The sequence below is a fragment of the Varroa destructor genome, unplaced genomic scaffold, assembly GCF_002443255.2.
Source record: "Varroa destructor unplaced genomic scaffold, Vdes_3.0 BEIS01000007.1, whole genome shotgun sequence".
In the NCBI taxonomy this organism is placed as follows: Eukaryota; Metazoa; Arthropoda; class Arachnida; order Mesostigmata; family Varroidae; genus Varroa; species Varroa destructor.
The window spans coordinates 39,105,293-39,131,132 of NW_019211460.1; the positions used below are offsets into that span (position 1 = coordinate 39,105,293).

General features: G+C 38.8%; 2 long non-coding RNA genes across 10 annotated transcripts in view; one reads left to right on the forward strand and one right to left on the reverse strand.

The window, feature by feature from the left end:
• Positions 1-25,559, reverse strand: part of LOC147754693 (uncharacterized) — a 28,470-nt gene extending 2,911 nt beyond the window's left edge. Inside the window, exons 1-4 of one of the 8 annotated variants that reach the window (XR_015317382.1) lie at positions 25,370-25,559; positions 22,044-22,127; positions 21,569-21,752; positions 16,745-19,405 (exon numbers count right to left, since the gene is read on the reverse strand). This is a non-coding gene — a long non-coding RNA (uncharacterized LOC147754693). Of the gene's footprint in view, positions 1-16,744; positions 19,406-21,568; positions 22,276-22,314; positions 22,366-25,369 lie in introns of those variants that run through there. The other 7 variants (XR_015317384.1, XR_015317385.1, XR_015317383.1 and 4 more) reach the window with 7 other exon arrangements.
• Positions 21,032-25,334, forward strand: LOC111254728 (uncharacterized). Of its 2 annotated transcripts, none has more exons than XR_015317378.1 (3): positions 21,032-21,267; positions 21,983-22,138; positions 24,156-25,334. It is a non-coding gene; the product is annotated as an uncharacterized LOC111254728 (long non-coding RNA). The 2 variants fall into 2 exon arrangements; XR_002675157.2 differs by lacking the exon at positions 24,156-25,334 and adding an exon at positions 22,453-23,803.
• Positions 25,560-25,840: the final 281 nt, after the last annotated feature.

Here is a 25,840-nt window from a genome sequence, read left to right on the forward strand (position 1 = left end):
TATATAATATTATTGACCCACCTTCAGCGATACTGTTTCCTTTCTACTCTTCGACACTGATCATAGTTACGCGCTAAGATCGAGTACGACATAGTCAGTAAGCGGGTGCTGATAATGCGCCGGCAATAAAATCAGTATTTACCGACGACTAAATGTGTTTGAAATTTTCACAAGCTATGAATCTTTTCGGGATTTTACCGCACTCAATTATCGTTATTAGACTTTCATTCAAGGCTCAGGAACTGATAATTATAAATCATGATGAGATGCAATAAATTCTATGATTTCATCGTCAATTCATGCGCTACCCCCAGTAATGGCGTGGGCCTCTACTGCGCCTGAAGTCTAACAATGGAAGCCTCTATTTTTCTATCTACAGAAGGATCAGTTTATCGTGCAGTACATCGAACGTGCGGTGAACGAAAGGTGTGGAAATGGTGGCTGTTGATTCACATAGAAATGCTGGAGTATATTTTTCTGATCTTGAGTTGAAAGGTTTCAGGTTTAAAAACACGTAAATTTACTAAAGCGTCCGCTATAAATCCATTCGTTTCGATATATCAGAGACAATTTTTTTCGCGGATAAGTGAAGCTGCCGGTGCATTAAATCATTCAGTACTGGTTACGGTTCGAGTCTGGCAAGCATTTGTTTGACTCGGCGGCCTTTGGTCTTTACGCGCCTTATCGGCTTTATCGTTCTAAATCATTTAGCTGGCCGAAGGGTTCCAGCTGAATGAAGTGTTCGCTCGTTGCGTGAGATGCCAATCACAGATTAATTATAATTCTGTTCTGTAACTTTAGTTTTTTTCATTAATTACAGTTATATGTGCCTCACTATCAGAGCTCTCAGCCAGCTCTCCAATAGTGGCAATTTTAAATTAAGCAAATTCAAATTCCAGTATTGTTTTTGTATTTTTATAGCCAGTTGCTTTGTACTTATCATTGTTATGTTGGGATTCAAGTTAGAAGCAAGTTCGCAGACCCAATCATTTCGGGCGTTTCGGCATTGGCCAAACACGTTTTCCGAATGGGTCACTTGAGACAACGTTCACTTTGATCAAGTAGATGATTCAGCTATTATTTTATCATAGTTTGTTTTTCTATCAGTTGTTAACAGTACTCGCTTTACCATGGCTACATTTTGAACTTGGCGGTTCTCGCCAAGCTGACCAGCGAGCGTCCTTAATAATTGCATAAGTTACTGATTAATATACTTTTTATCGACCTCATCGTTTTCTTTTTTTATACAAAGTTAGTAATAATGAAGAATCGACTGAATATACGATTGCACAGCTGCTTGCAGACAACAACTGTGACCGAATTCCTCTAAGACTATCATCCCTTCATAGCAAATGGGAAAATCGCAGTTGTACGATAAGTTCTCCTTATCACGTAATGCTATGATTCATATCGCGAACCTTATCCGCTATTTTGCCTTCAGTGTAGCATTAATTTACTCACTCGAGTAATGCCTATAACTGTATTCTACCGTTTATTTTTAAGATGTTGATAATAAATTGATATAAAACTGAAATAAATAAAATAAAATTTTATCGTATGTTTTGAATTTTTTTTTTCGTTAGGCTTTGATACCAAGCCCTTCGACTACTAGGTGGCCGTCGCTCGAATATTTGCAAGCACCTAGATCGTGACAAGGTCAAATGAACTTTATTATCTTCGAAATACTGAATTTAAAATAGAATAATCCTATTTGTTTGCAATCTAAAAGAATACGGGCTTCGTCGAACGACCATCTACTACATAAATGCTTGAATGCATGGCCGATTCTTTGAACGTCGAACTACTATTATGAAAACGGTACTATGTCCTTCCTCCTTCAACACAAAACCTGTAATTAAAACAAATCACGATTAAACGGTTGGGCACTTTGTATCTAGCTACATTTGTTTCTTTCTATATGCGTAGCTGAAAATGAAGTTGAGTAGGTAGTCTGTATAGAGTTGTTGCTTTAAGTTTATTTCGAATGAGACGACGTTATGTGACCATTTTTTCGGTGTCCCGGTACATTTTAAACGTTACGACGGGGAGCCGAATAGTTAGCTATAAGGGGTTGCCTCATGTTAGCATGTCCTGATATAAAATGCAGTGGGCAAAAACGCGGTGTGGCCGGTTATTTCTTACCGGTGTGTCCGTAGTGACGCTATGAGGGCTTGCCTGTGTTGGTTAATTCGTAATTAATCACAAATCCGTCCGTAAGTAAATCAACAAATCACACGACAAATTATAGCCAGTTAGTTTATGCGAAAAAGCACATGTAGCTTTAGTTTAGTCTTTGTATGTGTTGTTGAGGTTCGGTCGGACGAGCCTTACTCCGTTTAATAGAGATCTCTTTTTTTATGGCAGAACATGTACTTATATTAATTGTACGATCTTGAACAACGCGCAATCAAAGAAAAATAGGTCTGCCATAAAAGGTTGCCATGGGCCTTGCTGTGTTCGTCGTTTTGCCCATTGGTGGCCTTTATTCTGACCGGATACAGCAATGCAAGTATGCGGAAAGCGACATGTCAGTTTCAGTAAATAACAACGGATTAATGGGTACAATATACCACCATTTTAAGGTAATTGAATTGGGAAAGAGATATTTGTCGCAGAGGACGGGGTAAAACATCTGAAACGCGTTACTTTAATAAGAATAATTGAGCCACTGTGTTGTGTGATGCGCAACCGTGAACAAAATCGAAAATTATCAACCGGAAGATAGATAGTAAACAATAAATTGACTTTTGCAAGGTACTGGGTTTCTGGAACAATGCTTAACCGCAGCCAGGACCATTAAATTCGCCCCATTTAGGCTAATAGGTTAGTACAGCATAACACTGCCAGAATGTCTGTACCCGAACGTTGCCTTAGGTCAGCTTTGGTATCGATAAATTACATCTATTAATTTAAAGGCAAAACAGGTAAAATGCAAATTCTGCTCCCCGTCATTATACAGGTTAGTTACTATGTGCACTAATTTTTATTTTAAGCTTAATTTTAATTTCTATAATAATAGTGATTCTGGTTCTGCTTTAATCGTTTTGGTTTAATAGTAAAATTGGTAGAACTTCGAAATGATATTAGGTTATCACAAACAGAGCTACCAGTGTTCGAGCCGAGAGAAGCACTGTAGTAAAACAACGAACGAACGAGTTATACCGCTGCTTGTCTATCTCTTACACGCTGCTGTTAGCGATTCAAAAGTTTTCCGATAGCTTTATGTGGACCATCTGTGATCTACAATATATATTGCTTTAAGTATGAATCCGGATATAGACATGCATCGATGTATCGGACTAATAGGAAATTTCGTCATAATCGCTTCCTCTGCTTGGTTCTTTTCTATTGCCCGCAGTAGCGGCAAAACAAAAAGGGACTGCTGACAGCCAGCTAAAAAAAAAAAAAGGTATGACATATTTAATGTTGAAATCAGTAGCTCCTAGACTGGACAGTTTCCTGAAGGGCTTAAATTCTTCATTAACTAAGTCTTATATAGTGCATTTCGCCATAATAATATACAAGACCGGTCATAATAATATGTCCTAAATTTATGTTTCAGACCTTGTGGATTGAAAACATCTAATCCGTTGCTCTACAAAAATGAAATCACTAACACGCTAATTTGTTCAGTAACTGTAAGGTCATTTTATAATGATTTTTTATAATTAGCAAATTATTGTAATGAGCCTGTTTTCTAGAATCGTGTTTATCCGGAACTTCACGGATTCATTCACGGTGAGCCGTTGTTGCTTACAGTTGTTAATCGCCTCTGCCTACATGATTACGCTGAGGAAGTCTTGATCATTGGAGGAAAGAACCTCCAAAATGTCACGACACCGCTGCCAGGTGACGACCTTTGGAAGTCGATGAATACAGATGCCTGCCATCCACCATGGATCAGATTAAACTTGGAAGTATTTCGAAAACGCTTCATAAGCATAGTAACGTCTCAAAATGATCCCGCTAACTTAGCCTTCTACGGAAGATCATTGCACCTATTACACTACATTATAAATGCATGTAAATCAAATCGGATGAAAACAATTGGCTAATACGCGGCCGACAATGGCACAATTGTAAATGGCGAAACTACATACTGTCCGAATTTTGCCGCTTCCTTCGTACGTTTCATTGGCTTCTGCTTTTTCGAGTTATCGCTTTAATCGAACTGTCAATAACAAATACAGCGTATGTGTATTATCTGTGTGGTCGCAATCAAAAAGAGCTAGATGACTCTATGGCGGGCAAAACCCTGTACTTCGGTGGTGATCACGTCCTTGTTATGGAAATAAATTCACGTTTATAATATTTTGAGAATCATTGCTGAGCTGTATATCTTCGCTATATATCACAATGAATTTACAAGCATTTTATTCTTAGGTGTTCCCATTTAGCTACACTAATATATGGTATTGTCGCGCTAAGTGAAACATCGGCAACGTGCCCTATTCGTGCTAGTGCTCAGGTGTTCAAGAGTACTATGTCTTTGTTGTTACGCTACTGCCTGTTCCTACGATAGCTTAGTGGGTAACATATTTGCCTACTAATCCTAGGAACACGTTGTGGTCTAGGTTTAATGCCTACGTGCGGTAGGGAAAATTGCATCTTGTAGCCCGAATAGAGCACTTACAGCCCGGCCGAAAATCATTATGAATTGGGAACATACAGTTCGGGCGGGTACATATTAGATAATCATTTTAGTTATACAAGAATTGTAAGGCATTACTGATTTGGCTTACGATTTAAAAATGATAGTACGCTGGTTGTCCGTCCTCGTAACCGAGAAGTTTAAGCGATAAACAAACAATCGTGGTAGCACGACTCATGCGTAACTCAAGCGGATGTTGTTGAATATTTTTCTAAAAATCCAGGAATAAAGAAAAAAAAAAGATATCATTTCTATATATGTGGCTTTAACAAATTGTGATCCTGTTTATCAGGGAGGCTGCTCGAAGCTGTGATAAAACTGAAGGTCCTTAATTTTATTTACCTTAATCCCTTTTTTCATGGCAATGTAAGCTATATCTGTATTATTTCCGCACGGTTACCAGGCAATAGTTGCCTAACAGGAATTATTGATTATGATATATCACTCCATCCATAATATATTAGCAAAATTGTTTTATATCTTAGCTGAACGATAAGTAGTCGAGCGTATTTGCGGGACTGCTACGAAACAAATTTACAAGACTCTTTTTTTTTTCGAATGAGCAGAACATACGAGTTTGGGTCTATGATGCGTATTCAACGATCTATTCCAATTATGATGCTCAATTACTTTTCAGTTTCACGTTTCTGCTATTATTATAACAAGTTCCTGCACCGCCTATTAATTTCAGTCACCTTTTACTGTTTTCAGAACTATAGGCATAATGGTGGTGTGATCTATTTATAATGTGCACGCCCGTGGTCAGAGAATATCCGTAGCGGGAATATCTTGGTTGAAAATGCTAATATTACAAGAATAACTGTCCTAATTTCAAACTCAGGCCAACAAAAATCGAAAAGGAAGCTATACGCAACAGGTCTCGTAGAAATATAGCTAAGACTCCATACAGTCAACTGAATAGAACCAAGAACTTTGTGATTATCTGAGATGATTCGGTTCCGAGTGATTTATAACTAATATTTCGTGTCATCCCAGGGCTTCTTGGTTCTCTTGTTTACACTTGGAGCTAAAGACATTGCTTCTCCTCACGTATTTTAATACTCTTATAAAAGTACTATATGTTATTGGTTTTTTTGTTACTTTTATCCATGCCTAAAGCAATAACGGCATTACAACCACTGCATGGGTCCTAGGTATATAGTTCTCAATATGTTAAGCTTTTTTCGATAGCTTTGGAAAATAATTCAGAATCTCCAATCTAGAGAAGCCAAATCTTTATAGGACGATCGCTTGGGCTGTGAATACCAGCGAACGCGTTATATAAAAACTCTACTACAAAATGAACATATTAAATTAAAGGTCTTCGTAAAAATGTTTGAACCCTCTTTGATTGAAATCGAGGAAATTGGCTTTACAAATATAACCAACAGATCATTAAACGAATGAAAGAGCTATATGTGTTGAAATAGACTAAGACTCTTCTACCCGAACGGTACTCAGAACTCTTGTCGGAATGTAGACTTAAGCCGTTTGGCTCGGAAATTATTCATGTGAATATGTTCCGTAAATAGATTTGCTGAACATTTCCGTATGTGTTGTTGAAGCTCTCTTGTTGAACTCCAAAATGTAGTTATAGTAAGATAATAAGGGTAAATTATAATGAACTGACAAATGTATATTGGCCGTCTTTACGACAAAATTGAAACCGACATTTTTATATTCTAAAATAGTATTACTAACTTGAATGCACGCGATTAGTGACCTCCTGCATCGTTTTGGTAGCACCACAATTATATCGCTGTGGAATTGCTATCGTTTCCGGGAGAAAATGATAAAAAATGGCTTTTGCATCAAATTGATACCATATGAGAGCTCAGCTAAGACCGAAGCTGATAACAGTATGATCGTGTAAAACCCCTGCCACATGGCGAAGTTCCACGGAACTTATTGCAACGTTTGCCCGATCGCTAAATACGTACGTCGTCTGGCATCCCGTTAGCCAATTCTATTCACAGTCATTTTTCAATTCAACATGGCTAGATGAGTGTAAAAAAAAGAAGGTGAATTTCGGTTCGAGGTATTTATCCTCGAAGGTTTTTAGATATAAATGATGATATAATAAGAATAATTGTAGTGGGGACAGTTCCTTACAGTATATTGTGAGATAGGGTTATGTAAGTTTTTTGGTCCGCTTTAACATTGAGACCCTCACCCTGAAAGGTAATTCTTTGAAGAACACTTTTTGCAGATTACAGGTAATCTGGTTCTAAAAAAAAACTTAATGGTGGGACCGATGCTGCTAGGGACAACATAATTCCGAAGAGTAACATCGCTAAACGGTATGAAGATGAGGACCACCTAAAGGGTAATGTCTGACGTTACGTGCAAATAATGTGTACCAAAAGTCGCATGGCATTAGAGTCTTTAAGAGCTACGATCTTCTTCGTAGGCACCCCACTAAAAACAATTGATCTATTAATATAAAACGTACGTGGAGTAAAATTTTACTTTGCCTGACTGCTACAGAGAAGGGCACATACCGCTAAATGTTTGGGGCAAACAAAAAATTAAAGGTGTAGATATGTCGAAACAATGTTCCGTTCAAATTTACTATCGATTCTTCTATGAATATTTATCGTTGTATTTATTCAGGGAAAAACTGTTTGGGTGCCTGATGGTTTGCAAATGGGTTTTGATTTACCCAAGGTACTAAATAAATATATAAAGAAACTTAGGAACGTCTAAGTAAAGTATTATGTACGTAATCGATCGTGTGCCTTAAGAACAAATGTGATATGCATGCAGAGTAGAGGGGACCATAAGTAATAGCATATCAATGCCTCATGATCGAATCAATGTGGAGTGAATGTCTGTTTTATATCGGTACATGCATAGATATCATGTAATCATTGATACAACACTTACGTTTCGAATAGAGACAGAATTAGTGTCCTTTAAACGAATTTTAAAGCTAAGTTTCGAAAAAATGATTGAAAGAATAGAAGGGCCAAAAGCATTACATACAAGGCTTAATAAGTAAAAAGTTTGCACATTTGATTTAATGTTAATATCTATCTAATATATAGATATCATGTCAAATTTCTGTATATAAAAAAAAAACGCGCGGAATTTAGTCGTAGTGATTTCATTATTGCGTGAATTAAATCGAAAATGTCGGATCTCACAGGACTGGAATATGCGAGTTCTAACTGCAATCGCAATAGAACGTTATGTAAAGGAATCTTATACAAACATCTCGGCTGACGGAGTCGGAAATCGAGATATTATACGAGAGCTATAGATTTCGCTTCAATATTACGCACGATTGACTTTTCGAACTTTCTTTTGGAGGGGGCTCAGTTCGCCCATCACGTTAGGGTTCAATTCTATTAGATCTATCATATGACAAATCTGCTGCCGTAAGCAGAATTCTCAGCGCTACTATATATATCTAAGTAGAGGTTAAGATCTAAAGTTATCGAAAAGTTGATGAAAAAAAATGAAGGGAAAAAAGACAAATCAGAAAAACTTGTACTAGAACATTTGACGGGAAAGGTCCGTCTCTGCCGTGTCTTTAATAATATCATTTAAAGCCCAACGGACAAGGAGCAAGCGACCGCTTTTTAGAGTGACTTCTGACAATATTTATGGAAAAGAAGATACGCGGATTATTGTGAAGCTCCGATGCGCTTAAGCATCGGTTACAAATTAACGGAGAGCATCGAAAATTGTCGAATCACAGGCATCTACTAGAGTGTTGTCGTTATTAATGAAAAAAGATTCAGTCTGAGTTAATAAAACGTTATAAGAGATACGGACAGAGAAGAACAATAAGCGCAAAATATCTAATAATCTGAAGAGCATAGCACGTAACGGCAGCATTTCTGCAAAGATCACGACATTTCTTTTCTGAAGACACAACAAAATCCTTGCTGTTCACTTAGCTCGTTCATAGCCAAACGAAGAATGCTCCTACGAGTTCTATTTTAGTTCGATATCCATACAAGCTGTAAGAAAGTCGAACGTTTGCAATGTAATTTCTCCGATACGGTTTATTATCGCCCTATGTAACCGCTCTCGCGCCTTCAAGCATTTCTACATAGACAGTGCTGTCCTTGCGACTATTGGTGGAACGTATTTTCCCAAAGTGCTTGTCGACAAGCACGAGCACGAGCACGAGCACGAGCACGAGTTCTTCGTGATGCCACTACAAAAATGTAAGCCTCATTACCCTTAACGATATTCAGCGTGTCTACTTACTATTGAAACTAAACTTCTGTTCACTTCCAATAATAGCTAAAGTAACAGGCTCTGTACAAAGGTGCTATCTTCGCAGGCTGTATTGCGCAAAAGTCCGTGGACGTTAATTGCCACTAATTTTAAAACGAGAGCAAAAGTTCACACAGGCTTTGAACATGTATATATACCTCCCTTTTGCGTCTATATTCGCTTATAGTAGGGAAGTTATTCAGATGGCTGAGAACAAACTTCAGACAGCGTGAAGACAATGCATTAGCGAACGGTAGAAAGAAAAGGACCAAAGTGGAATTATCCTCGAAGCAATCGTTACTGGCGAGTTCTGCAAGATGAACCTAATACATCTGCAACAACATAGGCAGGAGAAATGAGTAACAATTAAATATGCAAAGCTCCTCCCGTGGGGGCTAAAACGAATAATCAACTACCGATAAACGGCGCTCAATCAGATCAATCACAATCGTTACTAGTACAACAAAGTACAGTGGTTCACTGTATGCATTGTTAGATAAAGCAATTTGCCATGAATTAAATTGGCGTTCTGAACAATGACGGGACGCATAAATAGTTGGGTTATTACTATTAGACTCTCATGATGTTTGTCAGTGCCTGATCCCTAGTGGTAAACAGTTCTGTGGAGTCTGTCACGTTAGTAGCAATAACGCTCAGGTTTTCAATTTAGTTACCTATCTAAATCCAGCTCTATCCCGTATTTACTAGAATCTAATGCGTTTCTATATGTAATCGTTCGGGTATATATTAGCCTATTTTCAAAATCTTTTATTTGTTAAAATGAACTAGATGAATTGTTTTTTTTTTTTTTTTTTTTTAATTAAAAAAGTTCTGATAAAATGTCCAAGCTAAAGCCGCCCCGCAATCGTATGGATGGTACCACTCCCCCTTCTGAGCATTTACACTTGAGCTTTGACCATTAGCGAGTGCTTCAAACAAAGAGACTTCTGTTCGTATTTCGTTCTGAAAACCCAAATGGCATATTCGCTCGGATGCACTATCCACCGTGTCAAGGACCGAATTAGATATTCGCAAGTGATATCATTGCAGCAAAAAGGTTTTAGGGATTAGGGTACGTTCGAAGGCCGACCGCACCAGCGGTGGCAACAACATCACGAAGATGAACGCATCACGAGCACATCGTTCATTCTGGATGATTTGTCCTAATCCAGTATGGACAAAAAACGATGCAAAATACAAACCAACCTATGTCTGAGAATGATCAACTTACCCCTACGGGGCTGGCCACAATGATACAATCGCTTAATTGTAGTTTGTAGGGCAAATCCAGATCCAAGAAATGCAGATCAACAACCAAGCTCATTTTTACCATCTCTTTCAACTACTGGAGAGTTGGGCATTTTAACGTCTAGTAGTTTCACACTTACTAAAAAGTACCAGAAAGTTGTTGCGGAAAGGATACATGGTGCCGTCCGTCAGTATATGTCTGTCCTTTGTATTGCGTTTTTCTATAGAAAAATGCCGTCTAGTGTCCGGCACCGCAGTGTCCGACTTTTATTTTTTTCCATAGTTCAAGGCAAACCTAAACGGAAAAGATAATCGAGGGAATCTAAGAAATTGTATCAGAGATAAGATCTACTACCACTTATGATCATCATGATGATGACTTATGATCAAATCAAACTTACGATTGAGTTCAAGAACTCAAACCGCCTATCTTCCTTTAAATTCACTTTATTTTTTGCCACCTTGCTATAATACTCGTGCGTTACGTTACTTACGAGTCACCAGTACATGAAATTACACCATTTACGTAAAATACTTTACAGAAATCGAATCTCACATACGTCTATACGCATCAAAACGTTTGTCGTAGAAGCTTCTTTTTTTATTATATGAAATAAGAGAGTAGGGCAAATTGACCGTACTATTATAAAGACCGTCTAAATGGAAGCAGGCAAACTCGTAATCAGTAAGCCCTATGGCATCATGTTTGCAGTCCATGACCGCATGATGAGGCCATGAGACATGGGGCCTGAGACGAACAGGATTTTTTTTGCATCTATTCTGTTCGCCGTTGCTGAAATCTTTCCTCGTCGGTTTCATTAAGACCAGACTATGTTTAGACAGGGGACCGTTTCGTAGACTAATAAAAGTCAAATGCCGTTTATGGAACCCATTATAAAACGTGAGTTGAACTTGAATCACGTATGTACGTTAAACAAAGCTGTAATGTTCAGTTAAAAAAAGTGCAGCGATTTCAAATTTATTAACAAAAAAATCACTAAAATTACTCAGTAAATACTTAGGCATCCCCAAAATACCCGAAGCAATACGCAAGGCCATGTATATTGTATGTTGCTAACCATAGACAACATTTGAAATGTGGTAAAATTTGCAAGAGAATCATTCATCAAGGTCTTTTCAATGAAGCGTAGAAAATGTTGACTTTGAACCTTTTTTTTTGGTCAACACGTTTAAATTTACCAGCATATTATTTACTAAGCATTCTGCTCATCTATTTTTTTTTACTCTTTCGGCACCGTTGACAGCAACGGGTACGAATATCAGTTTTCTTCTTCCTTCTTATGTTGCATCTATGTTCTTTCACTGTATCCCTTTACATAATTACCTCTATTTCCTGGCTCTCAATTGAGAACTGTGGCACTAACATCCATTTTGTACAAAGTTACGTACTGCTTAAGTGCACTCCGGTGTCGGCCTTTTGCTTGCTCGTTTCTTTTGTGGCCTGTCTCATTTAAGGTCTCAGCTGCAGCAGCAGAGAATGAGGTGGTGGGAGCTAAAGAAATTGTTCCATTCCCTGTGTGGCGCCAAGTGTCTTTTCCACCCGCATCGGCCTCTTCCTCATGGGGCTCTAACTTGCCCGAGAAAGCATGACTTCAGCAAGACGGCCCCGCTTCACCGGTGTGGCGACTGTGCTGTGGTCTTGTTTAGCTAACGAGAGACTGAGAGAACGCAGGGAATGGGGAACTAGCCGGAGTTGCGTCTTCAGCATCGCCAGTCGCGTCGGTCATTTACCAAACGCTGAATGGGGTTAATGCGTTGAAGCGAGGCATCCTTTTTTGGGGTTGTGGGCACTTGCTGGTGCCCACTTGTTGAGTCAGACGGTGACTGAGGTTGCTGGATGCTGTGCCGACGCGACAGCGGTGATGGCATCACCATCTATTGGGTCTATCACCGACGAACTTGGGTCGATGCACTGAGCGAGTCTTATGAGCGGAAAGCCTATCTTATAGAAAATCAATCTACAACTGCGTCGCTAAACGAGTGTAACGAAAGAATAGGTAAGATGCAAACCAAGCCCATCGAGTAGCAGTGAAGTGGGTACTACTGCGCTGCCCGAGTGTACGTACATATAAATCGATGACTATAGAGGGTAACCTATACTGTGGATAAACCATTTTCAGACGATCGACCTAGATACCATTTGTATAATAGACTTATGCCGTCGCGTTGGTACACCTCCATTCGATTTTCTTATATATATACAGGGTGGAACGCTAAAGCTTGACATATCCTTTACGAACTCCCACGAAGATTAGAAACTTGTTCTTTTTCCTAAACGGTGTCATCGCTGGCTTTAGTGCGATTTCTAGAAACCACAAAGGGGGATTTCATGAGGTAAATCGGGGAATTCTCAATGGGGTTTAGATTTAAAAACTGGCAAATTCATCAAATTGATGACCGTTTTGAAAGAAATATAAGATAAGCTCCGATTATTTTTTTGAGATTGTTTGCGCCTTTTGAACTTTGTCAATGTTTTGAGGCGCCAAAATATTGAAAAAAAAAAAGTAAAAAATATTTTTTAACTTTTGAGTTGCTGCCAGTTCAGCAGTCAATTCCATTAGAATTTTCGCATGCAGCGTATTTAAATGATTCCAAACTTACGCTTACCAATATCACTTGACACACGGTTACTACTGAAAAGTTATCTGCGAGTTAGGGAAAAATATAAAGGTAACTAATTAGTGGTCAGGTGGTTAGTGGAACTTACAATCGCAATAAGTGCTAATTATATTAAATCAACACGACAGGCTTTGAACATGAAAAAAGTTAATTGAAATTGGCTACACTGCGGTTCATAATATGTATATTTGAAGAAAAAAAAAAGAATTTGCCAGTCTGTGCGCCAATCCAGTTGTTTCACATTTACGAAAATAATTTATTATTATTGAAATAATAAAAAAATAATTCATTATTAGAAAATATTTTACAGATATGCACGTATTAATTAAGTTATTTTAGCCAATGGGAAGGCTATGGAGTAAGAAATTGTCTCGTGATTTATTTCCCGGTTGAGCATAGTATTGATATTTCAGTTTCAGAGAGCTCTCACGCCTGCGCTGTACTATTTAAGAAATCGTTCGACAAATGAAAACAAATGGTCAGCAGTCGTCTTCTGAAAGAAGTATTTTAAGGTGTCCTCTCAAGAAAATTGTACATCACGTAGGGCTAATAAGCTTCATATTGTTCAAAATGTAAGCGATACTGCCTTTTATTTTTTAATTTAACCTTGAATAGCGATACATTTGAGTCTAACACTAACACGTCGCAGATTATGGCCGTTTATTGAATTTTATAAACATCAAATGTAATATATAAGTAAAACTAAATGAACGCGAATGAGCTAATTAGTCTCAAGATTAAGTGGGCACTAGCACCACAACTGAAACGTACGAGCTCTACCTATAAAATTAAAAAAGTGTTATTACGAGCACGTTAGAATTACTACGAAAAACAAGAGTCAATAGCACATAATGATGACAGCATTTTCATTCGACGGGATACAAGCCAAGTTCGATCTTCAATATGAGCATGCCGTGCTCATTCAGACATCGTCGATCTGCCTCTCTAGATCCAATAACATCCCTTCGCCGAGTTCAAGCGGGCGGAATAATTCTCTCTAGTGAAAAATTCTGTACTCAGCACTTATAGGTCTTAATTGCCGGGGTGTCAAAATCCAACCCCTCAGTGAAGCTGAATACGAGTCTAGCAGTATTTACACTTCCGCTATGGAGAAATGACTGTCAGGGAAAAGAACACAGGCGGTTTAAATTTAAAGTGAGGGATCACATTCTATGTGTCGCATGTCGACCTATGCTGCTTCTGTCCGTGCTAGCATCTATGAACTCGGAAGGCCTCATTATAATCCTATATGAACATGCAGAATTGGTGATAAGATAATCCTAAACGTAGTCTGTCTGCATCTCGTTTACTTCACTTGCCATCACTGGTCACGTTGAGTCGAGAACGCTCACCGGCGTCGCAGGCATTTTTCGAATACCACATAAACAAGGCTAGGCTAACTCATCAAATTAGGTCGTATTGTTCACGCCATTGAACATTCCATTGCATATTCCGTACCTAGTACATCATACGAGCCATTATTCGACGTCAATAATAGGTATCAACGCATAAATATAATATTTGCGAATATCAGCGGCGGAGCCTCTGAGCAAGTTCGCGCAATAGTCTCCTTTGAGGTCAACACCATTGGTGATCCGCATTAGCGCAATCAGTAGCGGTTCTTATGATCACCTGAGTCGTCCCAGGCAGGGGGAACAGTCTCAGTTGGCGGTAACGTGTGTTTCACATTCTCGGCCGTACGTCCGAGTCAATGTAGTTGTACCATCTTCAAGAAACATCGCCTCGATAGCAAAACTCCGTCTGGATTTGCTCAGAGGAAGCACGTATGGAAGGCACACTTCGAGAGAGAGGAAAACGAAACGAGGGTCTGATAATTGTGGTAAAACAGCCACTGGCGATGCTAACTAGTGAAAAAGAATGAATAGCCATAAATAATGGCCTATTCCAGCGAAATTGGGAAAAAGACGCACAAAGGACGAGTGGGATCTGAAATCCAAACTGAAAGTCAAAGTGACCCCATGAAATAGTAATGACAGACTAAAAGGGAATATTTTCATTCAAGCTTACATCAACATACATAAAAACACATACACAGGTCTATACGCGCAAGTAAGTTATTAGAGCAAGTTTCAACATACAGTTCGGTCAGTCAGTACTTGTACGATATTTGAAACGTATAAGGCGTAACAGAGCACAGGTGCAGCTTGGCACTCGTAAAAATAGATACGCTGATCGCACATACAACACTTAACAATAACCAGAATTGCTGAAATGACAAGTGTTTCTAAAAGCGCTATCTCTTGCGCCATTACTTCCATAAGTTATGCTTCGAGTTAGAACAAGTTGCCTTATTTAATAAATGTAACATCTTACAATCAAATCGCATGCCGTTATTTTGGGCATTTGTTATTACGTGTCTGCGTCGTATGCTACACGGTATTGCCTACGTCTATCTTTCCTTCTTGTGTTGGACGTAGTGTATATAAACATGTGTATTTCACGTTGCGCACATAACGTACTACATGTTTTGCCAGCAACAACAACAACCCTGGCAATTATAGGCTTAAATTTAGACTTCGGTATCGAACTGGTAGACTTATAGTTTTAATCCGTTCAGACACCTGTATATAATGTATGCGTATCTATTTTATTCTGATGTATATAGGCGTTCTAAAGAACGAAAGTCGTCCGCCGTAAGTTATCTGCTGAGGCACGAGTCTCCTCGGGACAGAAGGAGGGTAGACATTCTTCGCTACATGCCACGTATATATGCAGTGGCCGGTTCACTCGAATATAAACCTCTGCCGAAATTTGAACTAATGTATATATATATATAATTATATATATATATAATTCGAAATATATACTGATTCAGGCAGTCCACAGATGTTAAACTTTAAAGTAGACACAGCTGTCAATGAGCGCTTGTCGTACTGATGTGAAGGCATTCGCCGTTTTACATCGGCTCTATATGATGTCCCCGAGCATATCTTGGACGAAATTTCCGTTATTTAGCCAAAGCCTGAAGGAAAGAAATGAGTAGAGTAGCTGCAATACTATTTTCTTTTAACTCTTCAAATGAAGATTTTTAATGTCAACTAGAACTTTTTTTTTAACTACCGGTTACCACCGTCATCCTTCGTACTTAGACTTTTTCTTTTGATCGAATATGACAAATCGTTTACACAAATATGCTGTTCTTCATGGAGGAAAGTTAGGTTCCACAAAGAATTATTTCTCATTTCCGCTATACGATTGACAATGCAAGCCAACTTGTTTAACGGGATCGGTACGTTTTTATCTGGCGTTAATGTTGGATTTCCAAAGTACTCTTATCGTCTGAAGCTTTTAAAGAACCAATAGAAGCGGAAAAGCAGCTTATCTATGCCGAAATGAAGAAGTTGCTCTCAGTGTTGAAGTAAATTGCAGTTGTGCTGGTCCTAGTACGTCGGCCATGGAATTGGTTTCAGCTGTGATAGATCGAGTTATTAAAACCTAGTCGCCGAGAGATTGGTCAAATTGAAGATCCAAAGGTTCATCCAGCGCGACGCTCGTCGAATACGTTGACGTAAACATACACGTTTATTAGCATCATTGGCCGCCTCAGCAAGGGTTCTCATTCCAGCAACTGAAATAAGCGTCGTAGAGCTGAAATGCCGATTTGAAAATGATGGGAATCATTGCATAACCTTGTTCCTGCACGACTCTCAATAGGGAATCATCGTCTCTTTGGAAGATTAGCACGTTCGAGCGAGAACTGGTTGACGACGCAGGCGGCTTTGAGACCCGTAAGTCGCTGCCGTATAAGGGCAAAGCGTTGGTGAATTAATTTCATGGGAACCAGCACCTGTGTATTGCTACCATAAGTGTGTTACTTATATACATATTGTCAAAAAGAAACATCTATGAAAATTCGACTAAAAACGTTGAATGGAATAATACTCTAACAACATTTAAATCTGAAAAAATCTATTCATTAAGAGGATTTCCCCAGCCGCACATAGCACAGCATTGCCAGGCCTATTGTTGCTACTAGTGAAATCTTATAATTGTCCTTCCCACGCACTCTACCGCGGGTCGACGTAAGCGTTCGATCTCTACACGAGTTTCTGCTCCGCGACTATAGTTGGACATTTCGAAAAACGAAAAATTATCTCAATCCACCATTACCGCCTGCTACGATTAAAATTTAAGTAATAAGCGCCCACTTACAACTACGAGGCTGGAAGTCCTTGAGTCCGAATCTTTTTCTTCCACAGCTCATACGCAAGCCGCTTTTGAAGTAAACCTTGATCCAGGCATATTGATACCTAGCCTAAATAAGTAGTTTCATCAAATTCGAACTTTCGTACAGTGTAACATTAGCAAATTACATATATTAAAATCTAGTTTTGCTTCCTCTTGATCATCGATACGTTCATTCCACGTAATAGACGTATCGTGCAATACACACATTTCAGGTCGTATTCGTTCGAACAGAAACAGTTCTAAATAGAATGCTAACAATTGAAAGCGGACCACACATAAGCTTCTCGTATTCATCTTGAGACGCCAATTTACGTAGTAATAAGGTGTCTACTCTATAATTTGGGCATAAAAATTCCAAAAAGCTGTTCATATATATATGTAATGTATATTTGTAGAGACTGATTCAGTTCCGCTGTACGATGAAGTTCGTAATAACAAAAAATTGGGTCGACTTACGTTAACAGACGTAAAATACAAGCGCGGTTCGTGTATCAGGCACTGATAAAACATGTCCTTTGTGTTACGGAATATCTTCAGCAATTGTGATTTGCGATTTTTAGGAATATATATAGCAAATCCAAGGATAGTAAATTTACGCAGTATATGTTATATATAGGTTATTATCTTACGAAATACACTTATCTTACGTAACTTCAGACATTGTTCAGGGCTTTCTGCATTTTTTTTCTACCAAGTTAAGTGTGCTGCCTCGTCAGAAGGTAGCGGATTTTAGCTGAAATGCATAGAAAGTGTTAACAATGCACCTTTTTTTTACATTAAGGCTAAATAACAAGTAAGAAGAAACGAGAAGGGAAACTTCTGAATTTTTCTATCCAACCTAATAGTTGCTTGTGAGATCTAATAAAAACTGCACGAAATATCCCATGGTTCCGGCCTAAATTACCTCAGTTTACCACGAACGTTGCTTGTCTTCGCACGCTAGAAGCAGGCTCAATTCACCCCCTTTTTAACCCTAAGTTTCTCGTAACGAACACCACAAGCTTTCATATTTGGTGCCCTTAACTACATACACCTATAAATGGTGCTATTAAGGCAATTGGCTCTTTCGTTGCAGTTCTGACGATTTCGTTGCAAAAAGAGAGAGAGAGACAAATTAGGTGCATTTGTCAGGACAAGTCTGCATCATTACCAAATGCGGTGGAATTACTTCCAGATGCCTAAATAAAGCAAGTTTGAGGGAATAAAACAGGGCCTCGTTCAATTTTCCCGCCGACAGTCAGATCCAATCGCGTGGAATAACAGGCTCGTAAGGCATTTTAGCGCTACTTGGGTTCAAGATGTTGTACGATTAACTTAATGATAAGTAAACTTTTTCTTTGATCACGATCATTTGGCGATCGTTTGAAACAATACAGGCGGTATTAGCAAAAAAACCTTGGGCTCTATACAAAAATCGTTAGTAACACCGACCCCATTTTAAGGGCAAGCGGATTTGCCAGCCATAACTTGCTCAGGGTTTCATCAAACGAAAAAATCGTGGCGGCTATATTTAAGGATTCGAGATAATTATTTCCTCCTGCGTATATAACTACATATAACAAATAATGGCAGATATTATATAATCAATGGGCTAACTAAAAGATGGCCTTATTGAGGCACGAAAAAAAGCATTTCATTAAACAAATCCATAGCGAATAAACAGATGGTACATTATTTTTTTCTCACATCTTACCTGTTTAGGACGCTTGAAATCAATAAGCGAATCACTACAAGTCGATCTTCCTAACACCACCAATTTGAATAACTATAATAATAGCAATAATCATAATTTTAATAATTGTAAAAAAAAAAAAGCTGTGACAAGTACCTCTTCTGTAGCGGAACTTTTGTTTATGTAACTTTGAATTCATACTCGAAAGTTAAAGGTACGTGAATGTGTTGAGTATAACGCCTTTTTTCCCTTGGCACCTTTTAGCGATTTTTTCATGACAAAGAAACGATCGGTAGAAACCCGGCCGATAATGAAACTGGCCGATGAAACGACTGATAATGAAGTGCCAGAATGAGTGGGAATTAATACGACTCGTGCCCAAAAAGTATCAATCAGCTCCCAGGTAAAATGTTTTTAGTGTTATTCAAGGTTAGTAGTAACCTCGCAAGGACGAAATTATCATTGTACTTCCCAGTTTACATGGTAAATCATTCGTGTACCAGGATGCGCACATATTTTTTCAGGTTGATGGGTGACATCTGCATGCACGTCAGTTGCGTATTTCATCTGAATCCTTGGACCCCCGAAATGCCCGTATCGGAAAATCTCCAGACGCTTCCTGACACATCCAGCTAAATATAATAGTGTTTTAAACTATTATAACGTGCAATCACTTGTATGGACGAGCTGAGATAAAAGTTCCAAGACAGTTTGTAAACGATCCTCTAGACAATCGGAGAGTCTTCATCTTGCACCTGTTAACAGAAAATCAAAAAAAAAAGTAATCGAAAATAGGCCAAATTGCAATAAGAAGCGGGTTTATATTTATAAGCCATGTAACAGAGGCGCCCTTATGCCATTTTTGTATCCCTATAATGTTAGGCTATAGGCATACTACACGATTTCGGACATTAATAGACAGAAACACTTAACAAAAGCCGCAGTTGTCTTGGTTATAGCTATTGCACCCTAAGAAAAAATATTATAATTATTATAGCATAGTACTATGAAGTATATAAATGGTACATGACTGCCCGGACATATATGTGAGTCGGACACGTTAAAAGGTTTATTTATTATTATTATAAAGAGCCTTTTACGTCACTACATATATAAATGGCATAAGCATTGAGGTAAGTAAAACGCAAAAAAAGCAAGTAAATTGCAGAATAGAAGAGCGCCTCTAGCCAGCCCTTTGAGAGGTAGGCTTTCAACTATGTATGTCTTTATTCTAACAACGCTGAAAAGTTCAGCTAAAGAGAATCGTTTAATTTATCTTTAATCTATACTTTTTTTTACCAGAAAGGGAGCAGTCGACAACAATAATGCGATTTTCTCTAAACAGGCTAATCTTCTGATATAATAGTCATTTGCGGTTCCAGAAGGCTCTAACCTAAAAAGTGAACTCAGGCATGAGCTCTAAATTGTCACAGGGTCGGAAGTATTAAGGTTGCATAGTGGTATCCGTAAGTTAGCACATTTCTCTAATAACTCTCATAAAAAATATACATGTACCACTAATCTCATCGTCCGCCTAAGCCTTCACAAACACATAATTCGACTGGGCTAAACAGAAAAGCTCAACTGACGTCTGTATTCTCTATAGCAAATGGTGTGAATGTGTACGGGTTTGGAGACATTATTGGCTTGTATAAACAGTTTCTAATTGTATTGGCGGCCTTTAATTATTTACTATTAGTAATAATAGACTTAGTAATAAGTCTGAGCGGTCTCAACTAGATAAAAATTTGATTTGGCCTTGTACTGTCAATTTATTTTCTCAGTTATTATCTTTGGTCATAGCCAATGAGAGTGCCCTTTGTCCTCAAGAGAGTTTAGGGCATTAGAGAAAAAAAAAATCATAGAACTGGTCGTCCCAACGCAACGTATAGATGGAACGCTATGTAGCTAAAGCAATCTTTTTGCAGTTTGCTATTAAGAAGCTGTATGACTTTGCTGGTGGTCAACGTCGCTTCGTAATACGTAAATGAAGTGAAACGTGAATTTCTACAGAAGGACAAATGAATCAATGGATAGATATCTAACAGTGAAAAATCATGTTTTTTTGTATGACCGCTTTTGTACTGTACAGAGTTAGAAACGCGAGGCTATTGTGAACAAGCTAAAGCGTCTGTTTTTTTTTTTTTTTTCGAGGCATCTTTTTGATGTCCTTTTGCTTCTTCAGTAGTACCGACTTCATACCGCTACCACACATAGCTTTACGAGGTTAACTGTGTATAAAACTATGGCCTGTTCTTCTACTATTAGTCATTATTCAGCCACGACACGTATAACATCGTTAATAAGCTCTTGTTCTGAAAGGGATCAGGATTTTCGTTTTCGAAGAACGGCTTACTTGTGTTGTGTTAGCAGATTTGGAATTTGTCCCAGAATAGGATAACTTACAAACGAATGCTCCGAGATAATGTTCAACGTCTATTTCTGACGCTACAAGTTATTGTGGCGAACTTAATCTGCTGAGTGGTCTCCAATGCGCAACGTGAATTAGGATTGTATCAATATTGTGATGATTACAGTGTAGATGTTTGATGTCAATACACGTGTCAGAAAGTTACCCAATAACAACTTACCACGATCTGCTTCTGACAAGAATAAGGTGGGGCTGGCAATTCTAAGAAGATACTGTGTATATTAATCATTTTGCCTGGCTAAGACGTGTTGGCACTATGCATGAAAACATTAGATTTGCTATAAGTCGCTTTTCAAGCGGACAAAGCATACGAACGACAACCAGTCTTATGAAGCCATCTTTCGCGTATAAAGATCTATGTACTGATTGTGGTTTATCAATGAAATTACCACGGTACAAATATGCCATTAGTAAATTGGATACTATATGATGCAACGCAGTCTTGTTTGTATAAGGTCAAACGAAACGAGTATTTAAATTATATCACCTTTTGGCGGTAGATATCTCGCTTGAGCCGCACGCGCCATACCTGACACAGAGCAAAGGTTTAGCGTCACAATAAGTTTTTGATTTGCCTATTCATTCGGGCGTCAGGTTCAGGCCACATAGATTTCCAATAGTACAAACACGTCCAGCGGTGGCATCCCCTACACGTCTTCATGCCCATACAGCTGCTGAATTTCGATTTCAGACACGAAACCGGACACATACATTCAAAAATCATATTAAAAAGCGTTAAACGGTCATAACGGTCAATAAAGTAGACAAATCATTGTACTTGGGGCCTTATTATGAAACATTCGTTTGTTGCGCGAAGCATATAGATACGTATGAGAGCATATTCCTTTCATGGTAGGAGTCGTATAAAATTTTCAGCCATCATATCTTCTCGGCATTGTAGGCAAAACGTCTTACATACATCTAGTGCGCCTAAATGCAAACCATGCCCTATGAATGCGCACCTTTCGAGACCTTCAAAGGTTCCTGGAACAAAGCTCGTCAAGATCAGGCCGCAAATTGTTTCAAAAAGTAAGGATTTGCGTGACCTGCAAACAAGGTAACGTTATTTGGTTTGTTGTTTTGGCAACACTTCATAGATTAAGATAGATAGGTAGGCACAAGAGCCGAAGGTACCCGAGAAACGAGGCACGATTTATTTAGTTGTAGCAATAACAGCTATACCTCAATGGTCGCTTAGCTATCGCACGGAGGTACATAGGTAAATAGACTCACGCATCTCTATACGTTCCCAGACAGCACTGGCCAGGGTAGTGTAAAGCGGTGCGTTTGCCAAACTATCTCAATCAACATATCTCAACCGACCTTTATCCAGGTGGTAAGCGGCTAACAGAGTATTTTCCATTGTTGTAGGTACGTGCCATGCAGATCACGGCAGTACAACAATCGCTATTAGAAGAATCGGAGGCCTAAGATTGAAAATAGCTTTAACGCAAAGGCAGGTCTGCCTACATAATACGACTGTTCGATGCAAACATTCACTTCAGTCCATCCATAAAATCCGCAAGTAGCAAACTTTTAACAGATTATCTAGTTTTGTATTATCTCAGGTAAAGCGTTACGCGCCGCTTTCAGGAAGATCGTTACGTAATCGATCTGCCATCGTTTTACCATTGCTGAACACTATTCCCCAAACGAATATACACCAAGACGCGCTTGCTTAATAACATCGCGTTTTCCTTTGTTGCACGCGGACATAAATGAGCAGATTATACTAGATAAGTGCAGGAAGTTTAGAAATTTTTCATTAAATGGTTCAGTTAAGTGGTAAACCGTTTTTTCTACTTAACGGAGTGAATCGAAAAAGATCTTTCCCTAGTAATTGTGATATCACCCTGTATGCGTTCTTATATCTATCTGCAGGAACGAAAAGTGCCGGCGGCAGAAATGGCTTGACCATCCTCCGAAATTCTCGAAATAGATGTTGAAATTGTATCATACAATACGCGCCTAATGGCCAAAATATTCAGTTTACTAAAAAATTAGATAATTTTACTGAAATACGTCCAAGGAGCTCGGGGTGCACCACGTCGCTCCTAACACATATCAGCCATGACGATTACATCCGTCCATATAAAAAAAAACTAAAAGTCAGTCACGTTATGTTGTAGTAGACGAACTATTCGGCCAGAACGAGATCAGCAGATTTGCTTGGCAGCGGAAATTTACTCTGAAACCAGTCGCATCAAACACATCTCTGACAAAGTCAACTAAGAAGCAATTGGCAACGCAAGAGACTCTCTTGCTTAGTCTGCTGTCATTATTACATCTGATTTATTCCAGGCCTAATATCCTTAGCTATTCCACTCCCAAAACATAGTAGAAGAATGAGCAAGTTCATTCAGATAGTCAATTCTGCCTATCGTAGGTACAATGTAGGCCGGTAAGACCAAAAGACCACATACTGATCCACTAAATGCTACCTACTACGCGTTCGACAAGAACAAAAGTGCCAGTGGACCGGATTTCGGAACGCTGCCAAAAAGCTTGCCAACCTATTTCATTTAGCCGCTTCTTTATCTAGACCCCTAATGCTATCAAAATAACATAAAAGAATAGTGTTGCACTTACGGCACAAAATATTTTTAAGTGCTTTTTGAGCCATAGTTCCTTTGAAGCATTTGAAAAGATACACTGAGAGATAAGAAGATTAGTTCGATATGGAGATTACATATTTTTGCGAGAAATATTCAACACTACCAAATGTGCGCTCGCGGAAAAAACCGATTTTTCCACACAAATCTCTACTAAGAATAAATAATTGACAGAGATGCACAACATATTTTGAAAAAAAAAAAAATAAAAAATGGGAGATCAGTGAAAATGTCATGTCTTTTAAGTAATGATTTCATCTAATTCTTTGAAAAGGCGTTATTCCTGATGATTTCTATGTGAAGGCACCTTAACCTAGGTTAACTATATAAAATAGTTACACTGGAAGACGCTACATAATTAGTAGAATTTTTTCTAAACGTGAGAAATTTCATGCCTAGAACAGACGGACAACTAACCATAATTACATTGTTAATGTAAAAAATGTTCCTTTTCTTTTCCAGAATATTTCACAGAATCCCGGATGTATCAACGTGTGTCGAGCCATAACTGACGACAGAATCTCAAACTCGAAGTATTTATTTAGATGGCGTGGGCATAGTTACGTTATTCTCCTTGAATTTTAGTGTATTTATATATAATTGCTTCCCTGCAATGAGCCCAGAGAGACCACGTTAGGTAAAAGCGCCATTTTTTTCTATCAGTATGAAACAACAGTGTCTAATTGTGTAATAATCCTATACGCGTTATCTATTGTTCTCTCAAAAAGATAGGAGATACAGTCAGCTACTTTCTGCTGTATCTGGCAACTGTCTTCTGATGATATTCTATAGTACATTGTTATTATCAACGCTGCACATCGAGGTTGGAAGAAATAATTATTCTGCAAATATCGGACTTCTTCAGCTCGGCTTGGACCGGGGGATTTGTTCCCACCGAGACCACCTCGTACTAATTCGCAGTTTGACTGTTATGCTTTGCTTCGAACTAAGCAAATTTTCGTTTAATCATACCAAGTCTTACAGAAGCTAGCTTAGATTAACAAAAAGTTGTTGCTATAAAATAGATGACTCTATGTCATATTGGAAAGGCGTCGTGCAACTGAGTAAAGTTCTCCGAAATGGGTGCATCCTAATGGATGAGACCTTCCAAAGGTTCTGTGTTTTAACGACTACATAAGCTACATAAATTCGCCTGACGCCAAATAGTTAAGTGCAGCCCTAAGGCAGCAAAATGTTTAACTCTGCAGAGCTCCTTTCACTATAACGCTGTTCGCTCCTTCCTAGGCATAGTCTTTTTTGCATTCGCCGCCTGCAACAACCCGAAGCAATCCAGTACACGAGGCCTCTAAGGCTGAGGTATAGTGTGCCGAGTGCCTCGCCACCTCAGGGAAAGGCCAAATCGAGCTGCCAATGTAATGTTTTTTAAATACGGCGCATAATAAATGTGCGTAGCTCAATCTCAGCGAGGATATGGAACGGATAAATTTTCTCGCATTTACCTCTATGCATACCGCCTACATAAATGTTAACCAAATGGACTTATATCCCGTGCCACGAAATAGAGAAATTTTAAAACCTAATGAAAAAGGTACTTTCGTATGATACTCACGCACGACACCTGCCATTGCTTTTCGAGTACTACTTGAAATTTTCATTAGATACTTTACAGCCTTTATTGTATCATTTCATAAGACAGCTTAAGTGCTTGTACTAACGTGATTGTACCGCCTAAGCGTACAGGCCTACGTCCTCCTCCGAAACGGAATGACGTCCTGCTGGTCTACGTTGCAATCATGTGTCAGTCTCTAAACTGGTGTTACTGACATGGTTAGGGATGACTGGAGACAGTTTTGCTTCAGACGGTTGTCGCGGCAAGCGTGCGTTCACTATTTGAAAGAAAGCCAGTGCTTTCTATAGCAAAGTGTTCAACTCGTTATGACGCTGGCAGAAAGCTATGAACGAGGATTAACATCTACATGCCGGACGTAGCCCTATTGAGATTATACACTAGCATGGTGGGATATAAGAGCACAGTTGTTTCAAAAGCTTTGCGACACTCACATAGTTCTTAAGACTTCCTATCGCTGTACCTACACCGCGTCACCCGCTAGGTGCCCGGCGGCCGGCTAGAGAACATACTCGTTCTTTCAACAAGTGCAAATGTCCGAAAAAGAAACTATCAACAC